Consider the following 5,484-nt stretch of genomic DNA (forward strand, 5'->3'; position numbering starts at 1 on the left):
CGAGGGCTGCTCCGCGAGGCCTTCGCTCTCGCCCCCCCCACCCGCTCGAGCTGTCTCCCTTCAGCCGCCGTAACCACGGCCCAGCCCTTCGCCCCTCCTCCTCCCGGGCCCCCTCCCCCCTTAATAACTCCCTCCACGCATCCGCTCCCCAGCACCGCCTTCGCCACCGCGCGCCCGGATGTGAGGTGGCCGTGGCGGTGCCGGATGGAAAAGAGAAACATCGCTGCGCGCTCCTCGGGCGCCGGCCTCTGCGTGCGCTCGGCGGCGGGGAGGCGGAGGCGGGTTGGAGGTGGCAGCAGAGGGTAGGAGGCCGGGCGGGGGGTGGCGGAAGCCCTTCCTGGTGCGCGCAGGCGGTCGTCGTGGGCAGCCCCGGGGAGGACGCGGCGTTCCCACGCGCGCCTTGGGGCGGGGCGCAACGGGGCGGGCGGTGCTTGGAGCCCGCGACCCTGCCAGGCTGCTTTCTTGGGAAGGAGGTGGCATGTACTAAGTGGGCCGGGGTCCGCGGCTCGGCGCGATCTGGGAGTACGTGGACCAGTGTGTTTGCACGGTTCGCGCCCGCAAAGAACCCTGGGGCTTAAGCACTGCGAGTCTTAAGTTTGGCGAACCTCGGGCCTTTGAACCTTCCGGGTGTAGGCTTGAACCTCAGCTTTTTTACTAGCGTTGTAATCTTGGGCAAAGCTCTGACTTCTCTGTGTTTAGCTCTTAACCTTTCTAAAATGGCCTGTTTATATAAATTTGAGTAAATGAGATCACGCGTTGTTGCATTACTAGGCAAAGTTGCCACGATTGCTTTTGATTGAGCTAAGGGCGACAAATTTATAAAATGTTCTTTACTGCCCATAATCTGAAGTCTGCATGGGAAGGGGAAGTGCGAATGCGTTTGGGTGAAAATGAGATGGCGAATGTCAAGCGCTTAGTACTCAGTGCCGAGACTCTGGCTGAGGTGACACAAATGCAAATTTTCCCCTACTTAGCAATGTGAGTAACTGTTGTGCGGGGGAGGAGCGTTCAGGAAAGGTTTGACCGAGATCACCTGTGTGAGCCTGCTCTGCAGGATCATCAGGACCCTATTTCTGCCCAGTGGGACCGCCTAGGGTTTGTGTTAAATGATACATAGGCATGGAGGGAATGGTAATTTTTCTCGCTAAATGGTATCGAAAGTCTCCTTTGAGGGGGTCTACTTTCTTTTAGCTTCACTTTCTTCTCTTACGAAATCAGGATATTGGACTGCGAGTGACCTGTTTTCTTCCTATGAGTCTTGGCAACAGAAAACAATTATGAAAACGTTTTTCTTTTCCTCTGTAATACTGAATAAAAAGTGTTTCTTACAAACTTTGCAGGCAAGAGGCAGAGGGAAACACTTGCAAATCGGTGCAGTTTGCATCCCAGCCCTACCGCATCCTACAGGCTGTGGAGAATTAGGCCATTTATTCTTAGCTTTGATTTTGTCATCTGTAGAATTGGTAAGAAGCCATTTACAGGGCTGTTGTCAAGATTAAATGGGGAAGAGTGAGTAAAAAGCCTTATTCAAGTTTCATAAAGCTGTTTATGAAGCCTTTCATAAAGCCTATACAGAGACACATTGTAAGTGAGCGAACAATGATTGTTTTTATTTTTAAAAACCAAATTGCTTTTGGAATCCAGGTTCTTCCTAATGCTGGAGAAATGGTCTAACCCCCTTGCCATTATGCAGTAGTGGAGAAGGCCCATTTGAAGTTCTTAATTCCTAATCTTTGACATGTATTAAACCTGAGCAAGTCATTTCACTTTTCTGGACTAGTTTACTCACGTGTCAAAAAAGGATAGCTGTATCTACTTTTTAAGCTTGTGGAAATTAGACATAACATATTAAAAACACTGTTTTGGTTATCTATTGCTGTGTAACATATCACCCTGAAACTCAGTGGCTTAACTCAACATTTATTTTGCACCCAAATCTGCAATTTGGGCTGGTTTTAACTAGCATAGATCATCTCTGTTCCTTGCAGCATCAACTGAAGCAGTGGAAGGCTAGGGGCTAGGATCATCTAATGTCGTCTCACATGTTTGGTGGTTGATGGTGGCTTTTGGCTGGGACACTTACACATTGCCTTTGTAGCCTGAGCTTCCTTACAACATGGTGGCTGGATTCTGAGGGCAAGTATCCAGAAAGAACAAGAGTCAGTTGATGACTCTCAAGATCATTATGTTCTTTAGATAGGAGTCACTAAGACTGGCCTATATTCAAGAGGTGAGGACTTAGACTACACCTTTACATGGGAGGAGTGTTAAAAAAAATTTGAGCATATTTTAAGATTACTACAAGACACAGGAAAATCTGGTCAAAGGAATTTACTGTCTTGATATTGGCTTGGCCTGGAGCTAATTTCCTGGGCCTATCCTATTTAGAATATATACTTTTCCACCAGGTTCTTCTTTAATGTTTTGTAGAACCTTGGTCTCACTTTTCACCTCTCAGTCTCAATTCGTCTTTGTGATAGAAGACAATTATTACCTAGGAATAAAAGTAATAGTTTACTAAATGAGGCCATGTAAAAGTTAGATGCTTGCAAATACTTGTTTCATTGTAGCTTTTGAATGTTATTTTCCTTGGCAGGAATGATAATTTGTAATTCTAAATGCCCTTTTTTGCAACTAATTTCCAGTATCTGTGGGAAATCCCTTGAAAGAGAAATGATTTATTCCACTTGGTTACTAAATATTCCTAGGATCTTGATTAATATTCCTAGGATCACATTGTTGGTTCAAAGTTTGACCTAAAGGGACTCAAAGATTCAGTGAGTTGGGGAAATTAGCAGTCCAAGAACACTGGAGAAGCAAATGAAAATACTAGAAACCTGGAAAATATGAGAGCAGCCTCAAGTCAGAAAGTTGGGATTACACCTCAACTGTCCTTCATTTCTCTAAAAGGGCTTTTTCCTACTCAGGTTTTTTTTTTTTTTTTGCTCTTAGGGTAATTCTTAGTTCCAAGAAAATAGGATATGAACAGTCTTACAGTTATGCCATCATGCACTCGGGTTAAAGACTATTAAAAAAAAGACTACTAAAGGACTTGCGGAAGACCATACAGCTAATTATTTGCAGAGCCTAGACCTGGCACTCTACATGTTTGATTTTATGAATGGGAAGTACTTAAAACAGCTTGACATGTAAGTGCTGCTGCCTTAGCTATTATATACTGTTATGTTCTAATCTTTACTGACAGGGCTATTTTCATTATAACTCAAATAGCCCTTTCAGCCCTTTCTAAATTAGTCAAAGCTTATAGTGGTAAATGCATGTGACAAAGCACCAGCAAATCATCTAGAAAGCATACTTGCTTATTATTTTGGATATGTCTTAATTTATATAAAGTTCTTACAAGAAAGACTAATTTCACAATAAGTAAATATTACAGTGTTAACTAGGAGTTTGAAATTCACTAAATTATTTAAAACTACTTGGCCATATATCTTCAGATAAGAGGCGTCCTTAAAAGATTGTTCCGCTAAAGTGGAATTTCTCCTTTTAAACACTTTCAAATTACAAAAATTAACATACATAGCAAAATATAGCAAAAATGAAAGTTATCTGTGATTTTCTTCCCGAGACACCCAAAAAGTTATTTTTCATTTTTTAACGCGAAATCTTTCAAGCATTTACATGCATAATGCTAGCTTTTCCTTTCTCCACCAAACATGTCATATGCTTTCAAATGATGTTTTAAAAAGCACAGGAGAAAAGCATATAAAAATGTCTCACCTACCGTCCTCCATCTCTATTTTTGAGATGATCAGTGTGGACCCAAATTTAAAAATTTAAGTATTTATTAACTAGAACTTGTTAATTGCAGTTTTAAAGGAAGGGTTAAGAGAAGAGATCAGCCTGGGATAATTTTAACTCGGGGTCTGCGAAACCATACGCCCTCACCCCCGCCAGTCCAGATTGACAGCCTCCTGGTCTACGCATGCGCACGCCCTACTCTTTGCGGGCGGGCTCGCACTCCCCGAGAATCATAGAGAAGAGAGGCTTACGCAGGAACTGGAGGTAGGGGAAGGACTCTTCGGCCCGGCCTCCAGACGGGTACCTAGTGCTTGCCCTGCGAAGCGTAACTCAAGGATCCGCTTCGAAGCATCTCTCACGCCTCTTGTCTTAAGGGCAGTAGTAGGAAACTGAGCTCAAAAGCTAGCGGGCCAAGGAGGCAGAGAGCCCTCCGTAAGGTAGCTCAGAGGGTGCGTTTATCCAACCCGCTCCCGCCTAACTCGTATTCCCGGCGCTCTACCGCTGCCACAGGGAGGCGTGTCACCTTCCGGACTGAGGCTGCGCGAACTCTTGGGTCCCTGGAGGGGCGTCCCTTACGCACGCCGCATCTCCGTGGAGAAGTGGGCGGGGTCGGCGCGAGACTGCGGGCTGAGGCGCGGGAAGCGCTTAGACAGCTCTGGCCGCGCGGGCCTTACCAGTCTGCTTAGCGTACCCCCGCTCCCGCAGAGACTTCCCTGAGGCGCGAGTCCAGAGGGCTTGGCGTCCCCAGGTACAAGGCCCAGTCGGGCTATACCCAGCTTCTCAGCGGCTCGGCCTCTTCGGTTAGGAGCCCAGCGGCGAGCGCATGCCCCTCCAAGCTGGGATGGGTGGCTTTCCTGTAAGAGTCTCGGGTTGGGTGAGGAGTGGAGGAGATTTGAAAAGAGCGCGCAGGACTGTTCACGGGGCCCGCCCTCCTCGCCCAGCGCGGCGCTGGCATCTTGTTTGCCGGGTGCTGCTTCTCGTCAGCGTCTTGCGGTGGGGTCCGGGGGGACACAGCATCTTCTCGTGCGGCTAGTGTGCCGCAGGCGGGTACCGATGCCCGCGTCCGTGCAAGGCTCTTTGGCATGCGCGAATCCGAATTGGGGGTTTATGGATTCTTACTGTGTAGCACCGCGAGGGGCTTGTGTATACAGACCTTAGGGGCCCCATGTGAGCCGGGAGGGGCCAGCTGGGAAAACACTGTGAAACCTCCTCCTCATTAGTGCATCGTTTTTATTTGCTGGGAGACCGTTCAGATTTCTTGTTAACCTCTGTGTAGGTGTATAGTAAATATTTGTTGAATGAAAATGATGTTAGGGACCTGAGAACTAGTCCCAGGTGGTAGACGTAGCTGGTGACCGTGTTTGGGTGGTTGTATTGAAAAACAGGTAATTGGTGAAAAGTTCTTAGTATCATACATGGCACAGAGTACCTACTACATAAATGTTATTTTGAATATAATCTCTGCATTTTAGATTGCATGCCATGAAAGCATGAGGCTTGGAGGTGTCAGGGAAGGCTTTCTGGAAGTTGTTGAAACTTATTCTGGGGTTTAAGATTAATTTAGGTATTGTATATCCTTGCTTTAGTAGAATCATTCATTTATGTTAGAAACTGAAAAATACTTTAAAAACCTTCTTTAAGATACTTTACAGTTATGTTTTTCAAATTAACATCCATAATTTAAAAAACTAATATTAAAAGCTTATAGAAAATGTCCCCCTT

Source organism: Pteropus alecto, unplaced genomic scaffold (genome assembly GCF_000325575.1).
Source record: "Pteropus alecto unplaced genomic scaffold, ASM32557v1 scaffold190, whole genome shotgun sequence".
NCBI lineage: Eukaryota > Metazoa > Chordata > Mammalia > Chiroptera > Pteropodidae > Pteropus > Pteropus alecto.